Source organism: Schistocerca gregaria, chromosome 9 (assembly GCF_023897955.1).
Source record: "Schistocerca gregaria isolate iqSchGreg1 chromosome 9, iqSchGreg1.2, whole genome shotgun sequence".
Taxonomy (NCBI): Eukaryota; Metazoa; Arthropoda; class Insecta; order Orthoptera; family Acrididae; genus Schistocerca; species Schistocerca gregaria.
In genome coordinates, this window is record NC_064928.1 from 167,337,244 (window position 1) to 167,357,862 (window position 20,619).

General features: G+C 44.2%; 1 protein-coding gene across 1 annotated transcript in view; it reads left to right on the forward strand.

The window, feature by feature from the left end:
- Positions 1 to 20,619, forward strand: part of LOC126292165 (uncharacterized) — a 291,437-nt gene that overhangs the window by 61,252 nt on the left and 209,566 nt on the right. Inside the window, exon 2 of the mRNA XM_049986002.1 lies at positions 12,240 to 12,287. The gene's annotated coding sequence lies outside the window, so the exon portion shown is untranslated. The remainder of the gene's footprint in view (positions 1 to 12,239; positions 12,288 to 20,619) is intronic.

Sequence of the window (20,619 nt, forward strand, 5' to 3'; positions counted from 1 at the left end):
TTGTAAACCCAGGCATGTGTATCGCATAGCATTACACTGCACAACCATGCTCCCAGGGTGTGTGCATGGTTCGAGTAGCCGTTCGCTGGAATGCTGCCCCCCTTCTAACAGCCGTGTACCACAAGTCTCTAGACGAACGGAAGCTTCCAAATGATTGGAAAAGAGCACAGGTAGTGCCAGTTTTCAAGAAGGGTCGTCGATCAGGTGCGCAAAACTATAGGCCTATAGCACTGACATCGATCTGTTGTAGAATTTTACAACATGTGTTTTTGCTCGCGTCATTTCTGGAAACCCAGAATCTATTCTGTAGGAATCAACATGGTTTCCGGAAACAACTATCGTATGAGACCCAACTCGCTTTATTTGTTCATGAGATGCAGAAAATATTAGATACAGGCTCCCAGGTAGATGCCATTTTCCTTGACTTCCGGAAGGCGTTCGATACAGTTCCGCACCGTCGCCTGATAAACAAAGTAAGAGCCTACGGAATATCAGACCAGCTGCGCGGCTGGATTGAAGAGTTTTTAGCAAACAGAACACAGCATGTTGTTCTCAATGGAGAGACGTCTACAGACGTTAAAATAACCTCTGGCTTGGCACAGGGGAGTGTTATGGGACCATTGCTTTTCACAATATATATAAATGACCTAGTAGATAGTGTCGGAAGTTCCATGCGGCTTTTCGCGCATGCTGCTGTAGTATACAGAAAAGTTGCAGCATTAGGAAATTGTAGCGAAATCCAGTAAGATCTGCAGCGGATAGGCACTTGGTGCAGGTTGTGGCAACTGACCCTTAACATAGACAAATGTAATGTATTGCGCATACATAGAAAGAAGGATCCTTTATCATATGATTATATGATAGCAGAACAAACACTGATAGCAGTTACTTCTGTAAAATATCTGGGAGTATGCGTGCGGAACGATCTGCAGTGGAATGATCATATAAAATTAATTCTTGGTAAGGCGGGTGCCAGGTTGAGATTCATTGGGAGAGTCCTTAGAAAATGTAGTCCATCAACAAAGGAGGTGGCTTACAAAACACTCGTTCGACCTATACTTGAGTATTGCTCATCAGTGTGGGATCCATACCAGGTCTGGTTGACAGAGGAGATAGAGAAGATCCAACGAAGAGCGGCGTATTTCGTCACAGGGTTATTTGGTAAGCGTGATAGCGTTACGGAGATGTTTAGCAAACTCAAGTGGCAGGTTCTGCAAGAAAGGCGCTCTGCATCGCGGTGTAGCTTGCTGTGCAGGTTTCGAGAGGGTGCGTTTCTGGATGAGGTATCGAATGTATTGCTTCACCCTACTTATACCTCCGAATGTAAAATTAGAGAGATTCGAGCGCGCACTGAGGCTTTCCGGCAGTCGTTCTTCCCGTGAACCATACGCGACTGGAACAGGAAAGAGAGGTAATGACAGGGGCATGTAAGATGCCCTCCGCCACACACCGTTGGGTGGCTTGCGGAGTATAAATGTATGTGTATATGTAGGTCCAGACACGACCGTTGACCTGGTCTAACAAGAGGTGTGATTCATCCAACCGAGTGACACGTTTCTGTTGATCCGTGGTATGTCACGATGGTCCAGCACCCACACTAATCGTAACTGTTTTAAAAATTGATTACAAACAGTAATTATGTCATTGAATCTACATGGGAACACATAGGACTCGTCTGCTGCAGCTCCGCATGTAACATCAAGCACTGAACAGAGTGCTCCTAAACACTTGTGCTTACACTAGCATTGTACTCTCTCGTCATATCTGCTACATATCTCCTCTTATCCTATTTTACATAGCGGGTCCGCAGCCTGTGGTCCAGAGGCTAGTGTTGTTGCCTCTGGATCATGGGGTCCTAGGTTCGATGACCCACCAGGTTGGGGATTTTCTCTGCCCAGGGACTGGGTGTTTGTCTTGTCCTTATCATTTCATCATCATCATCAACTTCTTCATCATTTATGACAGCATCTAGATTGGATAGTGCAAAAAACAGATGGAGTGTGTAAAAAGTGGGACTGATGACAGTGCAGTTGGGCGCCGCACAAATGAAACTTCATCATCAATTATGGAGCGGGGGAGCTTGTAAATTTCACTTACTCTGATGAGACTTTTGATCACATAGTATATGAGGGAGTAAATGAAAGCCTTCCTTGAAGCAATGTATATGTCAGAGCAACGCTACGTGTTGTGAAAGGTTAATCGCATATCACGAGATTCTCGGCATTCTAGAAATTAACATAGGATGTATTGTTTTTACTGCATTTCAGAGACTTGGCACCGATTTCATACTTTCTCGATCCCGCACCTACTGTTGAAGTTAGTAGGCCATAGATTTTCAATAGCTTTTTTCTGACTCCGCAAGATGGATTACCAGTTAACGTTCAGTCGTGTTCTTTGCGCGTACCGTTAGCGATTGTAAAGAAAAAGGAGGGAGGTGATAGAAGCTTTAGTATTAGCCTCCAACCAAAACCGAAGGATAGCGTTTGGAGTATACTTGTTTAGTAGATATTGAAACGTCCCCTTAGAAAAATTATAAATGACTGTGCTTAAACTGCCACACAATATTTTTATCGCAACGCAATCTGACTTTCAATAACCCCTACAAAAGAATGGCCCTGACTAACCATAACCTATACCTTTCATTAATCACTTACCTCACAAAAATCTTCGTTACTCGAACTACTGCAACACAGCGAGCGCCACTACCGCCAGCTGAATAAAAGATTCAAACTACTGAAGGCACTAACTACTGATAGGCATAGTCAGCAAATGAAAGATTTGGGTAGAGAGCAAACAATGTATTTACCTTAATAGTGTTCAAAAGTCATATATAAGTCCATGACATTCAGTATTACAAATTTACTCTTTCTGGCGCACACACGTCCAGATCATCCGCTTTTAAAATTCCGCCATCTCTCTCCCCACATCCACCACTGCTGGCGGCCACCTCCAACTGCACAACGCTGTGAGCTGTTCACATCCAACTGCCCAACACTACAATAGCAAATTCCAACAATGCATACCAGCCACAGACTGCACGCAGCACAGCCAGTGATTTTCATAGAGAGCGCTACGTGGCGTTACCAACATAAAAACCTAAACAGACTACTTACAGTATACAAGGGGGAACCCAAAGAAAAACCGGAATTATTTTTTAAAAGCTATGTATTTCCAAATTGTTTACAAAACAACCTTATCTCCTTCAAAATACTCTCCATTACAGCTCATACATTTGTCGCACTGGTGCTTTCACTGTTCTTTTTTTGAAATCATCTTTAGTCATGGTTGACAGCTGCGCCCTCGTTTTTTTTCTTGACTTCGTCGATTTTGTCAAATTGGTGTCCTTTCAAGCCTATTTTCTTGCATTTGAGTAAGAAAAAGTCATACGGAACTAGGTCAGGCGAGTAAGGTGCGTGGGTCAGCGAAACCATGCAATTTTTAGCCAAAAACTGTTTATCAGAGATGGCTGTATGTGCAGGTGCGTTGTCGTGCTGGAAAAACCAGTCTCCTGTCTGCCACAAACCGGGTCTTTTTTGACGAACACTGTTGCGTAATCTTCTTAAAACTTCCAAATAAAAGGTCTGTCGAAAGTGCGTGAACACAAGCTCTCGAATTTTACCATTGAAAGAAAACAGCCCTCGGTCACTATTTCTAACGAAAATAGTGACTGAGGGCTGTTTTCTTTCAATTGTAACTATCCACGGTCTCTGAACGTGCAGCCATGTACAAAATTTTGCTCTTGATTTGCTTCAGTATTTTCGTCGATTTGGGCTGTTGATGGTCGTCCAGAACGAAGCTGATCGTCAATTGACATGTTGCCATTTTTAAATCGCGCAAACCACTCCTACACCTGAGTTTTTCCCGTAGCGCGTGATCTTAATAAGCTGCGTCCAACATTAAAACAGTTTCAACAGCATGTTTACCGAGTAGAAAACAAAATTTTATAGCTGTACGTTGTGTACTTTAACTTGCCATCATAAAAAAAACGAAACAAGTAAAAAACAGCCTTAGCAAAAACAATCACTCCGCATGAACAGACCAAGCCAGGTCGACAACACAGGTGACACAAAAGTGGCAACGAGTTGCGCTATAGACTCCTAGCGGCAGAAATGCGTGCTACACAAGCTCTGCCCACAACAATGCTATTCCGGTTTTTGCCCCCCTCGCAAGGGGCGATGAAAAAGTTTCCGTTAGAAAGCCGTGCAACCCAGAACCGGTATGCCAATCAGGCATTGAGGCAATCATCCCGCAACGCTCGAGGTTGAAGATATCCTTTTGGTAAAACACCGTCTCCTGCTGCGTGAAGAAGCCCGGAACTGGCTGTTGCACATCCTCGTCGACCCTGCGAGGCCTATTTAAAGCACCGCTGGCGTAATCAGCGCTCGAGGCTACACCAAGCCTCTAGGGCGGATGCTCTACTGTCTCCGACTTCAGTTGGCGTAACTTTTGCCTCACGACATTTGCGATGTGGGGACACGCGTTGTCACGAAGCTGCAGCAGCCCATCGAAGTTTCCAATTCACAGTGGTGCTTTTCGACAGACAACCTACCCCATACACATTGTTCATCCTCCATTGTATGTCAACCGCTGTCTGTCCTTCATCAGGAGAGAAAAGAATAACAGAACATTGGTCGTGTTTGGACGCATTTCGTAATAACGTCGGCGTAATTCACATGTCCGCATTCGTCGCACTCACGTCGGAAAGACTCGAACGCGATACTAATCCCTTGCCTGCATGTCGGTGCTTATATACCCGCATCGGAGTCGCTCTAAGTGGCATATAGGCTGCAGCAAGCCCCTCAAAAAATGTTCAAATCTGTGTGAAATCTTACGGGACTTAACTGCTAAGGTCATCAGTCCCTAAGCTTACACATCACAACCTAAATTATCCTAAGGACAAACACACACACCCATGCCCGAGGGAGGACTCGAACCTCCGCCGCGACCAGCCGCACAGTACATGACTGCAGCGCCTTTGGCCGCTCGGCTAATCCCGCGCGGCAAATGTATTATACTAGAACTGACATATGATTACATTTTCAAGCAATGTCGGTGCATAGATCCTGAGAAATCAGTACTCAGAACAACCACCTGTGGCCGTAATAACAGCCTTGATACGCCAGGCCATTGAAAAAACAGAGCTTGGATGGGGTGTACAGGTACAGCTGCCCATGCAGCTTCAACACGATACCACAGTTCAGCAAGAGTAGTGACTGGCGTATTGTGACGAGCCAGTTGCTCGGCCACCATTGACCAGACGTTTTCAATTGGTGAGGGATCTGGAGAATGTGCTGGCCAGGGCAGCAGTCGAACATTTTCTGTATTATCCTAATGACAAACACACATGGCGCACGGGATTAGCCGAGCGGTCTAAAGGCTGCAGTCATGGACTGTGCGGCTGGTCTCGGCGGAGGTTCGAGTCCTCCCTCGGGCATGGGTGTGTGTGTTTGTCCTTAGGATAATTTGGGTTGTGTGTAAGCTTAGGGGCTGATGACCTTAGCAGTTGTCCCATAAGATTTCACACACATTTGAACATTTTTGAAAAAACACACACACCCACGCCTGAGGGAGGACTCGAACCTCCGCCGGGATCAGCCGCACAGTCTATGACTGCAGCGCCATAGACCGCTCCGTTAATCCCGCGCGGCAAGCCCCTCAAACGGATGCTTTTTGATAGCCCCCTTACGGTTTACACACGGGAAAAGAGCTTCTTTCCTTTTATTTTACCGTTTCGGAATCGTTCAGTGAAGGTGCAAAAGTCGTGGGATATCTTCTGACATCGGGTCCGACTTCCTTTTGCCTCCAGACGCGGCATGTATTCAACAAGTAGTTGCAATTCCACCGCAGAAATAGTCAGCCATGCTGCCTCCATGTTCTTGTCGTGGTCTTCAGTCCAGAAACTGGTTTGATGCAGCTGTCCACGCTACTCTACTTTGAGCAAGCTTCTTAATCTCCAAGTAACTACTGCAACATACATCCTTCTGAATCTGCGTAATGCATTCATCTCTTGGTGTCCCTCTACAATTTTTACCCTCCACGCTTCCCTCCAGTACTAAACTCGTGATCTCTTGATGCCTTAGAACGTGTCCTACCAACCGATCCCTTCTTCTAGTCAAGTTGTGCCACAAATTCCTCTTCTCCCCATTTCTATTCAGTATCTCCTCATTAGTTACGTCTTCTAGCCACCTAATATTCAGCGTTCTTCTGTAGCAAAATGGCTCAAATGGCTCTGAGCACTATGCGACTTAACTTCTGAGGTCATCAGTCGCCTAGAACTGAGAATTACTTAGACCTAACTAACCTAAGGACATCACACACATCCATGCCCGAGACAGGATTCGTATCTGCGACCGTAGCGGTCCCTCGGTTCCAAACTGTAGCGCCTAGAACAGCACGGCCACTGCCGCCGGCTCTTCTGTAGCACCACATTTCGGAAGCTTCTATTCTCTTCTTGCCTAAATTGCGTAGTTATCGTCCATGTTTTACTTCCATACATGGCTACACTGCATAAAAATACTGTCATGACAGAAAGTTACGACTGAGACAGAAATGATTTCTGGTGTTCCCCAAGGTACCGTTGAAGGCCATTTGCTGTTCCTGATCTATGTAATCGATTTGAGAGACAATCTGAGCAGCCTTCTTAGGTTGTTTGCAGATGACGCTGTCGTTTATCGACTACTAAAGTCATCAGAACATCAAAACAAACTGCCAAACGATTTAGAAAAGATATGTGAATGGTGCGAAATGTGGCAGTTGACCCTAAATATCGAGAAGTGTGAGGTAATCCACTTGAGTGCTAAAATGAATTCGTTAAACTTCCATTACACGACAAATAAGTCTAATCTAAAAGCCATAAATTCAACTAAATACCTAGGTATTACAATTACGAACAACTTAAATTGGAAGGAACTCATAGAAAATGTTGTGGGGAAGGCTAACCAAAGATTGCGTTATGTTGGCAGGACACTTAGAAAATGTAACAAACCTACTAAAGAGACTGCCTGCACTATGCTTGTCCGTTCTCTTGTAGAATATTGCTGCACGGTGTGGAATCCTTACCAGATAGGACTGACGGAGTAGCTCGAAAAAGTTCTAAGAAGGGCACCACGTTTTGTATTATCGAGAAATATGGGAGAGAGTGTCACAGAAATGGTACAGGATTTACGCTGGATTAAAAGAAACGCGTTTTTCGTTGCGACGGGATTTTCTCACGAAATTCCAATCACCAACTTTGTCCTCCGAATGGGAAAATATTTTGTTGAGACCGATCTACATAGGGAGAAACGATCACCACGACAAAATAAGGGAAATCCGAACTCGTATGGAAAGATATAAGTGTTCGTTCTTTCCGCGTGCTATACAAGATTGGACTAATAGAGAATTGTGAAGGTTGTTCGATGAACTTTCTGCCAGGCACGTAAATGTGATTTGGAGAGCATCCATGAAGATGTGGATGTAGATGTCCGAAAAAGCTTTCTGCCACTTAAGTCTATACTCGATGTTAACAAATTTTTCTTCTTCAGAAACGCTCTCCTTGCCACTGCCAGTATACATTTTATATCCTCTCTACTTCGACCACCATCAGTAATTTTGCTCCCCAAATAGGAAATCTGCTGCCTCCATAGTCGTCCATAATTGCGAAACTGTTGCCGGTGTAGGATTTTGAGCACGAACTGACCTTTCGATTGTGTCTCGTAAAAGTTCTATGGGACTGATGTCGGGTGACGTGCGTGGCCAGAACATTTGCTCGAAGTTCACAGAATATTGGCCCGGTGACATGGCGCATCATCATCTACAAAAACTCCGTTGCTTTTTGGGTGCATGACGTCCCTGAATGGCTGCAAATGGTCACCAAGTAGCCGAACATCCAGAAGTGCGAGTCCATTCCATCTAAACACAGTTCACACAATTATGGATTCACCACCAGCTTCCACAGGGTTTTGTTGAGAACCCGGGTCCAAAAAAAAGAGGTTCAAATGGCGCTTAGCACCATGGGACTTAACTTCTGAGTTCACCAGTACCCTAGAACTTAGGACTACTTAAACCTAACTAACCTAAGGACATCACACACGTCCATGCCCGAGACAGGTTTCGAACCTGCGACCGTAGCGGTCACGCGGTTCCAGACTGAAGCGCCTAGAACCGCTCGGCCACACCGACCGGCGGTCTGCACTAACTCCGAACTCTACCGTCAGCTTCAAACAACTGTAATCGGGACTCATATGACCAGGCCATGTTTTTGCAGTCTTCTAGGTTCCAACTGATACGGTCAAGATCGCGGTAGAGGGGCTGCAGGCGATGTCGTGCTGTTAGCAAAAGCACTCGCATCCGTCGTCTGCTGCCACAACACATGAGCGCCGTATTTCGCCGCACTGTCTTAACGGATACGTTAGGCGTACGTCCCACATAGATTTCTGCGGTTATTTCATGCAGTGTTGTTGGTACGTGAGCGCTGACTACTCTACTGAAACACCGCTGCTCTCGGTCGTTAAGTGAAGGCTCTCGGCCACAGCCTTGTCCGCGGTGAGAAGTAATACCTGAAATTTGATATTCTCGGGCTCCTCTTGACACTGTTCATCTTGGAATATTGAAATCTGTAACAAACTTCCAAAATGGGATGTCGTATGCTTCTTGCTCCAATTACCATTATACGTTCAAACTCTGTTAACGTCCGCCGTGCGGTCATAAACAGGTCGGAAATGTTTTTACAGGGATCGCCTGAGTACAAATGACATCTCCGGCAACACGCTGCCCTTTTATACCTTCCGTACGCGATAGCATCGCCGTCTGCATATCCTTATCCCATGACTTTTCATTGCTTCCGTGTGCGCTCCAGGAATGACGGAAACTTTATCGGCCACTACGATTTAGTGACAGCAAAAGAGTTTCTTTCCTTTGTTTTCCATTTCGCAATCCTCCAGTGACAGCAGGCTGGCTACCTGTTTTAGTGAGCGAACATCAACACTGACAAGGGGACCCTCCATACTGTAAATCACGGATTTTGATGCGCTTAAAATATGTTGTAGAGGCACTTACCCTGAGTACCTCGCCATCCGGTTTTTTAGCGGGCCTTGCTTTTTGAGAAAATCGATTTTGAAGTTCGCTGCGCATTTTGTATACCCGTAACATTACATATATTCCAAGCAAGTCAGCATACCGTAGCGGTGAAGGTTCGCGGCTACCGCGGTGGAGGTACCGTGTTCGAAACCTGCTAGTCCACTATTTTTTTTTTTTTAAATCGAACGAATTTTTCACTTTTGTTTCAAAGAATAGCAACAAACACTGCAAGCTGTGCGAATTTATAAAGATATATTCACTTATTAATTTTTTCTCTCATACAGTATTACAAAATCTTATTTTTCATCGTCCACATTGCTAGATGTTCCAGAACATCAGCCGGCCGCGGTGGTCTCGCGGTTAAGGCGCTCAGTCCGGAACCGCGCTACTGCTACGGTCGCAGGTTCGAATCCTGCCGTGGGCATGGATGTGTGTGATGTCCTTAGGTTAGTTAGGTTTAAGTAGTTCTAAGTTCTAGGGGACTGATGACCTCAGATATTAAATCCCATAGTGCTCAGAGCCATTTTGAACGTATTATAGGAGCATAAATTTTCGCAGCACCACGCGCATTTTATGAAAGCAAACGTCTCGCAGGCGCACGGTTTCTTCATGAGCGGTGCCGGGGAAACACAATTTTTTTTTGCATTCAAAAAGATTTCTCTTTCATCCGCTAATTTCGATACGAACCATGCGTATCTAATCATGCTTTCAAAGTTAAGTGCACTGAATTGATGTAGGATTAGCGAATGTAATTTTATCGAATCTTCCCTAGAAGCGATCTCTCTATTGTCTTTCATGAAGTCGGGAACATTCTAATTTTCGCGAAGATTTTCACCTGTCGGCAAAAATAAACATCGCAGTGCTGGCAATAAGGAGTGCACTTTGGTGGGACCACTTCTAGAGTGCAGGTGCTCGCTTTGTAAATAGATGATCGTATACAGTTGAATGGGGTTGCCCCTCCAGGAATCGATAATGTACAAAATAAAAAATAAAAATTCTGTCCTAGCTACGGATGAATTACATAACGCAAAAATTCTTCGTACAACAGTTTCGTGAACTTCCCGGATTTCGTACAGGACACGATTTCATTTCTGTATTTCCTAGATAATTCGTTTATTCGTTTTTGAACGTTAGGATCAAATTTTTCGGACGGTTCCTGCATACATAAAAGAACATATCGGAGTAGGATTCGAACACGGTAGCTCCAACGCGAAAGCCGCGAAACCTTACCTCTGCGCTACGCTGACTTGCTCGCAATGTATGTAATGTTACGGGTAAACAAAGCGCGCATTGAACTTCAAAATCGATTTTCTCAAAAACCAAAGCCCGTCGCTAAAAAACCGGATGGCCAGGCACTCGGGGTAAGTGTCTACAACATATCTGAAGCACATCAAAATCCGTGATTTACAGTATGGAGGGTCCCCTTGTCAGTGGTAGGCAGAACAAAGGGACAACTGTGTTTTCTATAATCTTTATTGTACCCTTGTGTGTGTGTGTGTGTGTGTGTGTGTGTGTGTGTGTGTGTGTGTGTGTGTGTGCGTGCGTGTACTGTTGGAAAGTGTAGCACATACGAAGCAGACTCAGCTGTTAACTTTTGTTTCGAGGTGCCACAACGCAAGGAGAAATCAGTGTGCGTGCCAAGTGTAGGAGCGACTAATTCCGACCCGCTCTGACTGTAGTCAGGTGTTGCCAACGCCTGACCAGTTACTGTATACCTCAATGTCACACACGGTTCGCCTTGAGACGTGTCGCTAGGCGAGCAGAAACGCTATCCCTACACTGAGCTACGTCTATTTAGTTTTCGTGTCGTCTGACATTTATGGTTGTCGGTCTTGTTACGGTGAGTAGACGGCCGAGGTATGGTCGCTTCATGCAGCTATCTACTTGCTGAATGAGTACGTCTGAGTCAGTGTAGATGATTCTAAATGATATTCAGCGTCCACTTGAAAAGAAACTTAACGACAACTCGTAATCTAAGAAATACATACAACAGATAAACTGTGATGTGTATTGTCGTTATAAATGTACGAAACTCGGCAAATTTCTTAAATATATGAACGGACAGTCGTGTTCAAAGATTTTTTTTAATATATTTTTTTTAACAGTTCTCGGGTATCAGACCGGTTAGCGTCGTAATTTCTCCACAATATTTCGGCAGACGTACACGCTGCCATCTTCAGGTGGTTCCTGACGAATGCTGTGCCGTTCCTCCCGGCGCCCTATATATACCAGCCATTACCCCCCTCCACCGTTCCGCACCGAAGACACCAGGAGAGGAACGGTGGAGGGGGGTAACGGCTAGTATATATAGGGCGCCGAGAGGAACAGCACAGCATTCGTCAGGAACCACCTGAAGATGGCAGCGTGTACGTCTGCCGAAATATTGTGGAGAAATTAGGACGCTACCCGGTCTGATACCCGAGAACTGGAAATACGCCGGGCAAACTTCAGATTGTTCCTTTTTATTTTACTCTTGCATTGGTAATTAGTCTGTTAGTCGATTATTCCACAGAGGCTGCGTACGATTTCAGTCGTAATGACACGCAAAGAATCAGTTTAGACGCTCCTTGTACAAGGTTCGCTTAATCCTGTAGGGACTTTGTACGGGCGCTGATAACCACGCAGTTGAGCAACCCCCAAACCAAACGTCGTCATCACCTTCATGCAAAAATGTCTTGCGCCTGAAGATGATTTGTGACAGTCGAAACTAATCAAGCCATTAATTCCTATTTTTCCCTGGGCAGTAGTCAGGTGTTGAAGTGTGGATGCGAGGACGCAAAATGGTTAGTGTGAACTGAAAGACGAGGTCCACTTAGTGGTGCATTTACAACCACGCAGAAAACGTGAGGTAGTAAATTAAGTGATATGTCTGCGGCAACACTGTTCGATGCAGAGAGAAAGCAACCAACACACTAATGTGTGTCCATATTAAGGTACCAGACATTAAAGTAGCTACAGTTACTCCCGTTTCACTCTATATATTTTATTTCTTTCAGTAAATGTGTTATTACATTCTGTGTTGAATTAAAAAATTGGCTTTACTCGATTTCCATGTCGACAATTTCGGGCTACTGAATAACATCATTTCATTTTTTTAAATTCACCATTTAGTAATTTGTGTAGCGTGCATTTTATGAGGAATGTTGTTACTGTTGGGTAAAAACGAAAATTTGTGTTTGCAGGAAAGAGAGGAGACGCGCACTTGCAAGCGACGTGAACTTCGTTATTCGGTAAGTACAACTCTCGCTGCATAGGAATAAACCTACTTATCGTAATTATGTCATTCCTAGAAAGGTGAAAATGTTGTCAAGAATTAGTTGTGGAGCGAATAAAACTATTCTTACAATTTTGACTGTATATCTCCGTAAAATTTGTATATACACTACTAGCCATTAAAATTGCTACACCAAGAAGAAATGCAGATGATAAACGGGTATTCATTGGACAAATATATTATACTAGAACTGGCATGTGATTACATTTTCACGCAATTTGGGTGCATAGATCCTGTGAAATCAGTACCCAGAACAACCACCTCTGGCCGTAATAACAGCCTCGATACGCCTGGGCATTGAGTCAAAAACAGAGCTTGGCTGGCGTGTACAGGTACAGCTGCCAGCGCAGCTTCAACACCATACCACAGTTAATCACGAGTAGTGACTGGTGTATTGTGACGAGCCAGTTGCTCGGCCACCATTGACCAGACGTTTTCAATTGGTGAGAGATCTGGAGAATGTGCTGGCCAGGGTCGCACATTTTCTGTGTCCAGAAAGGCCCGTACAGGACCTGCAACATGCGGTCGTGCATTATCCTGGTAGTTACAATATGTTACTATGTTACATTTTGCCATGTTTGTCTCTTGTTTTTAAGGTGGTGGTGGTGGTTAGTGTTTAACGTCCCGTCGACAACGAGGTCATTAGAGAGGGAGTGCAAGCTCAGGGTAGGGAAGGATCAGTAAGGAAATCGGCCGTGCCCTTTCAAGGGAACCATCCCGGCATTTGCCTGAAACGATTTAGGGAAATCACGGAAAACCTAAATCAGGATGGCCGGACACGGGATTGAACCGTCGTCTTCCCGAATGGGAGTCCACTGTGCTAACCACTGCGCCACCTCGCTCGGTCGTTTTCAAGGTTATGACGAATTCTTCTAGCACAAATTTCGTGATGTGAATTTAGCGTTCGGCGTTACTTTCGATTTCTAGCGTTGTTAGCCCATTTGTGTGGTCCTGCAAATATGTTCATTAGTCTCCATGCTCCAGTTGCAGGGTTTTAGGCGTTATTTCCCCCACACGTTAGAGAGTGTAACCAGAATAAGTAATTAATTAAACTTCCTCTCCCCCATCCTTCTCTCTCTCCCTCTCACTCTCTCTCTTGCGCACACACACACACACACACACACACACACACACACACACACACACACTAACAATATTCGTTAAAAAATCACACTCTCACAAAGAACGACTGGTTTACACACACACACACACACACACACATAAAACAAGTGAAAATGTCGAACCGCACACAAGACACAAACAAAAGGCGAGAGAGAAACACTCAGAGAGAGTTGGCAACAATACACGCCGAAAACACACACATGGTGAACACAAAATATAAGGTGCAAGTGATGGACGCGATGTGTTGAGTCAAACGTGGGTGAAAGGACGCCGAAAACTGATAAACTGATCAAGAGCATGGAGACTACTGAACACATCTGAAGGACCACACAAATGTGCTAACAACGCTGGAAATCGTAACACCGAACGAAAATTTCACACCACGAAATGTGTGCTACATAACTTGATCCTAATCTAAGAAACACGAGAAAAGCATGACAGAATGTAGTATAGTAACATATTGTAACTAGCACATGAAGATGCTCCACAAATAAAAGAAGCGAAACGAGTATGGCAAAAAACAAACTGCCTTCAATTAGTTGCATAGACAGAACATACCTCCACGAATTATTGAACGTTTCTCGTATTAAACGAAGAAATACAATTTACGCCGTTCGACTCTGTAAATTTAATGGACCACGTGGATTTCGTTATTTAGCGGCCTGATGCAGTGTTCCAGAAGCGCTGTGCACACATTGTCAGTAGCGAGCGACCAGAGGTTTACGATCGCTGTGAGTAGCGAACCGCGGCGTTCCTGCGAATAGACGTCGGCTTTCTCCAGCATCTGTGGCAGCAGGCCAGGCCAGTCCAGGCTAGGCTCACCCGTGCTGGCGGCTGCGTCACGTTTTACAGCGAAGGACGCAAACCTCGAGAGTGGGTAGCCGAGCCAGCCACACAGACCGCACCGCACACTAGGGCGCCGGCTTTCCAAAATCTCTGTGGGTGCATACCAAAGGCGCAACGTAGTATATGTTTTCTGGGGGAATATCGTTTTTCTATACTGGTTACTTTTCATTTATAATCTCTTACAAACACTGCCCCCCCCCCCCCCCCCTGCACCATGCACCTTGCCGTTGGTGGGAAGGCTTGCGTGCCTCAGCGATACAAATGGCCTAACTTATGTGCAACCACAACGGAGGGGTATCGGTTGAGAGGCCAGACAAACGTGTGGTTCCTGAAGCGGGGCACCGGCCTTTTCAATAGTTGCAGGGGTAACAGTCTGGATGATTGACTGATCTGGCCTTGTAACACTATCCAAAACGGCGTTGCTGTGCTGGTACTGCGAACGGCTGAAAGCAAGGGGAAACTAGGGCCGTAATTTTTCCCGAGGGCATGCAGCTTTATTGAATGGTTAAAGGATGATGGCGTCCTCTTGGGTAAAATATTCCGGAGGTAAAATAGTCCCCCATTCGGATCTCCGGGCGGGGACTACTCAGGAGGATGTCGTTATCAGGAGAAAGAAAACTGGCGTTCTACGGACCGGAGCGTGGAATGTCAGATCCCTTAATCGGGCAGGTAGGTTAGAAAATTTAAAAAGGGAAATGGATAGGTTAAAGTTAGATATAGTACGAACTAGTAGCAGGAGGAACAAGACTTTTGGTCAAGTGAATACAGGGTTATACATACAAAATCAAATAGGTCTAATAATGAATAAAAAAATAGGAGTGCGGGTAAGCTACTACAAACAGCAAAGTGAACGCATTATTGTGGCCAAGATAGACACGAAGCCCACGCCTACTACAGTAGTACAAGTGTATATGCCAACTAGCTCTGCAGATGATGAAGAAATTTATGATATGCATGATGAGACAAAGGAAATTATTCAGATATTGAAGGGAGATTTAAAAGGATGTAGGTTGCAGTAGGTACTGAGAGATGAAGAAGCTTGCACAGGTTAGAGTAGCATAGAAAGCTGCATCAAACCAGTCTCTGGACTGAAGACAACAACAACAACATATTATTACTAAGCTACGTTAAATGAAACTGTAAAATATTCATATGTATTAGTAGCCATCACGTTTTTCTTAATCACACTTTAACTATCTAGCTTTTGTTTCAAAAATCATGTACAGCCACAGCCTCTGTATTGTTGTGCTCTGATTATCGCGCTGTTAATACGGAGTGCAAAATGGCTGAAACTGGTTTCTGCTCCGTAATGAGACACGAGTCTGGAACACGGTTTAAAAAAGTGCCGAGAGATAGGTTGTTCTTAATGTTTTTCACAAATTCACTGAGCGGCTCTGAAGTTTTTCCATTCACTGTATGAGATACAGTTGAGACACTAATTAACAATACATGTATAGCGCTATCGGTAGCGTAACATTTTGTTCCTGCCGTGCATGGTTCGCTGATTCAAGTCTCACTCTTTTTTTTCTGGTTCAATTCGAAATACGTGCATCTCGTAATTGTAAAATTCATCATCATTTTGATGAATAATGCACTTCTTCTTTTTTCTAATTACATATTGCACGTGAAATTCCTGTTTTCATTTCAAATATAAATTCTTAATTATCGATATTTTATGAAAGACTGTTAATAAAGGTTGCTTACGTACAGAAAACATAAGTTTACTTTATGAAGGCAAAAGTGAAAAACCAGATATTCTTTATCTGGACTATGTCCTTAGTTTTATGCACAGATGTACATAAGCGTCGGGAAACAATCATTTTCAGAGCACCGAGTTCATCATACAAATGCTGCATTTTTACATTTGCCACTGTAGCATTACAGAACTAAAAATGGTTCAAATGGCTCTAAGCACTATGGGACTTAACATCGGAGGTCATCAGTCCCCTAGACTTAGAACTACTTAAACGTAACTAACCTAAGGACATCACACACATCCATGCCCGAGGCAGGATTCGAATCTGCGACCGTAGGAGCAGCGCAGTTCCGGACTGAAGCGCCTAGAATCGCTCGGCCACAACGGCCGGCTGAACAGAAATGTTATGGAGCCAAGTTACGGGATATGGCCCGAGAAATAAGGAGACTGTTAAGCTGCCAGACGCAGCTTTTTCAGGTGTCAATGCCGAACACTGGCGGGATGTAGAACCGCACCTCGTTAAAGAAAATACGGCGCCTGGATGGCTTCGTGGATTCTGTTGTTGACTGATTCGTTATCAGCGTAACAGATGACAGCTCGAGAAAAATTAGATGACATTCGAAGCCATATTGTACCTCTGCTCGTCTCTTTTTACGTGTGAATTGCAACTGCTCACACCATTGCAGGTTAGCTGGACCAGTTCCCGGCCAGAGCTGTCCAAGTTTAATGCCCCGGTAAAGCTGATGAAATGCATTATCGCTCGCGTGTAACACAGCATAAAGATGTATCCTTGTGACCACACTTGACTGTACTGGACTCAGATTATCTCCCACTCCACGTGGAACGCAATCCAATGAGATTCAAGGAAACGCGGAAGAATACATCACGTTACTTCTTGTGATGAACAGAGTGTAGCTATTTATGGAGTAATGCCTCCTCCGTCTACAATTTCAGCTCCCGCGTCCTCAACAAACAAAACGATGAGAATCCAGATTAACTAAAAACAATGAAATCGTAAAACACACGGCTGTTTTGTTAACAAAATAACTATTGAGGTAGTCTGTAATAATCGGCTTCATTGTATCTCGGATTATCCTTTTGTTACTGCTCAATATTGGCAAGCAGATATTTTGAAACAATTTTTATTGTTGACGAATTGTAAGGGAACAAGAAAGCAAGCCGAAAAACAGGATTCCATTCACAGTAAAGCGCGACTGATATTCTGGAGATTGCCTTCGACTTGGTCTTCGAGAAAGCTCGGTTGCCTTTGCATAAAGACACCTGGTACAAACATATGTGTTTTGTAGGTCAGAAATTTTAGCATCCGTCTCAGTGTTCATTACTTTTTGATAAAGGCAAGTGAGAAATATTTATTTTACAGTGTTTCTATCAAATTAAAAGCTCCGTGCCTGCGGCGCAGCAACATGTTTACGTGCGTGGGTGCACGAGACCGGCGCAGCTACGTAGTCGGCGCACACACACACACACACACACACACACACACACACTAGCAGATGCCGTGATCTCATGCCGCTCGAAGGCCACGCCGCTATTGTAGCGGAACCGAAGCCTCTGTTTCCCGACCTTGCGGCATCACATTCACCATTGTTTACCATCGGGGCAAACACGCGGCGACAATGCGCCTGCACTTGTTCGAATGATGTCCCTAGGCGTACCAGAGGGAACTAGCTGGGCGCTTCCGATAACAATGGCGATACCAGGCACAAGAGGAGTATAGGAATTACCGTATTTACTCGAATCTAAGCACCACCTGAAAAATGAGATTCGAAATCAAGGAAAAAAAAAATTCCCGATTCTAAGCTGCACCTGGAATTTGAGACTCGAAATTCAAGGGAGAGAAAAGTTTTAGACCGCACCTCCAAATCGAAACAAAGATGTTCATTGTAACATGAGACCCACTTAGGTCGAATGGATGAAGATATAGCTACAGTAGTTTGGTTCGAGTCGTAAGCTTAACAGTTAAGATTTACCACGTAGCCATTGCTATGTGTCAGGCGCTCCGTGTATTTATACGGGTACCCTTCCTTTTTCACGTGCTTCGTCTGGTTTGAATCGATTGCTAATTGTGCTTTGATCTGATAAGCGCCGTTCTCTTTGTTATAGGTGTTTACGTCCCTCTAAGATGAAAATGCATTATTGTACGGTGTCATGCATTGTTTGTCGCATTCTGATACTGAGTTTTTAGGAATTGTCTTACAAGCGAAACAACGGCAAGAGACTGCCATTTGTTGTTACTTACACTGCTGCTTTCTTTGATAATGATCAATAGGAAGAAAATAATACACTGCGTATGATAAATGATGTTCTGAACGAAAGATTAGCGAAAATTTTTCTCCGTTTGAAAATCTTTGCAGGCGCCTCTTTAGTACATTACATTCTGCACAGAAATTAGAGTCATCTTAGATATAAAAATCTAGTCAGTTGCCGTGCTTCATTTCCGACTGTATCACTATTCAGCATAAGAATAATATGAATATAAACATGACATGATATGTATATTCTTCCGTGTTTGCTGTTGTCTCACTCCGGCTTCGTAGTTTATTACGCAGACAGGATTTAAATGAGATAGCAGCGAACACGAAAGAATACACGGCATAATGTTTACATTCTTCTACCTTTTCTTTTAATTTATTTTCTGACACAGAGGTTTTGCTGCCAGTATTTATCTTTGTGCCTGCAAAGCATGCCTGTGTAGCGCTACATATATTCGACGGCAGAAGTTAGTTGTGGCGGCACCTACCAACATTTTCCAGAACTTCCGCTTCCTTTGCACTCGATTCTAAGCCGCAGGCTTAGCTGCCAGGCGGTTTAATTAGTTCTAAGTTCTAGCCGACTGATGACCACAGATGTTAAGTCGCATAGTACTCAGTGCCATTTGAACCATTTGAACCAAGCAGTGGGCGAACAAGCGTACTGTAACCTACGTCCTTTGTTTTCGGGTTGCATTTCCTTAGGAACCTTCCAAAGGATCTCAATCTGGCATCTGATTTACCGACGATTAGTTTTATATGTTCATACCACTTTAGATGACTCCTAATGCCTAATTTATGGAATTAACTGCTTCCAGTTGCTGACCTGCTATATTGTAGCTAAATGATGAAGGATCTTTCTTTCTATGTATTCGCAGCACATTACACTTGTCTACATTGAGATTCAATTGCCATTCCCTGCACCATGCGCCAATTCGCTGCAGATCCTCCTGCATTTCAGTGCAATTTTCCATTGTTACAACCTCTCGATATACCACAGAATCATCCGCAAAAAGCCTCTGTGAACTTCCGATGTCATCCACAAGGTCATTTATGTATATCGTGAATAGCAACGCTCCTACGACACTCCCCTGCGGCACACCTGAAATCATTCTTACTTCGGAAGACTTCTCTCCATTGCGAATGACATGTTACGTTCTGTTATCTAGGAATTCTTCAATCCAATCACAGAATTGGTCTGATAGTCCATATGCTCTTACTTTGTTCATTAAACGACTGTGGGGAACTGTATCGAACGCCTTGAGGAAGTCAAGAAGCACGGCGTATACCTGGAAACCCGTGTCTATGGCCCTCTGAGTCTCGTGGACGAATAGCGCAAGCTGGGTTTCACACGATCCTCTTTTTCGCAACCCATGCTGATTCCTACAGAGTAGATTTCTAGTCTCCAGAAAAGTCATTGTACTCGAACATAATACGTGTTCCAAAATTCTACAACTGATCGACGTTAGAGATATAGGTCTATACTTCTGCACATCTGTTCGACGTCCCTTCTTGAAAACTTGTATGACCTGTGCGTTGTTCCAATCCTTTGATCCTTTGGAACGCTACGCTACGGCACACCACTGCAAGAAGGGGGGGGGGGGATAAAAGCATCAACAAAATTTGCTGCGTGAACTTAAGTGTAGGACATGAAGTCGTACATCAATTACTTAAGAATGGATGAGCATACATTTCTGTATGTGCTCAGTGAAGTGTATTCTCATATCATAAAGCACAACACTCACTTAAGAACTGCTGTATCTGCAGAAGACAAGCTCACTATAACACTCCGATTCCTTGTTGCAGGAGAGGGTTAGGTTAGGTTAGGTCAGGTCAGGTCAGGTCTCCAATCCTCTTAACCTATTTCTGTATTCAAGGTGCCTCACGTTCTAAGGCACCTCATCAGCTCTTTATTAATTTTGTAATTGTCGGTACACACCAATTGTATTTACCGGCAATGTTCATAAAACACTGCAGACGACAGAACGCTGCAGCGATGCTAGCGCTCCATTTGCTAACATGTCACATTGCAGTAAACAGAAGACAAGCGACTTCTTTGATCAAATCTACAGATTTGATCAAATATTTGACGACGTTTGACAAAGTTCTTCCCTATGTACACCATAAAATTTCTTTGACAAAGATAATTGACAAGATATTGGACAAAGAAATTTGATAGTGTGGGGGGGGGGGGGGGGGAGGGTTGTTTGGGGGAAGAGACCAGACAGCGAGGTCATCGGTCTCATCGGATTAGGGAACGTTGGGGAAGGAATTCGGCCGTGCCCTTTCAAAGGAACCATCCCGGCATTTGCCTGGAGTGATCTAGGGAAATCACGGAAAATCTAAATCAGGAT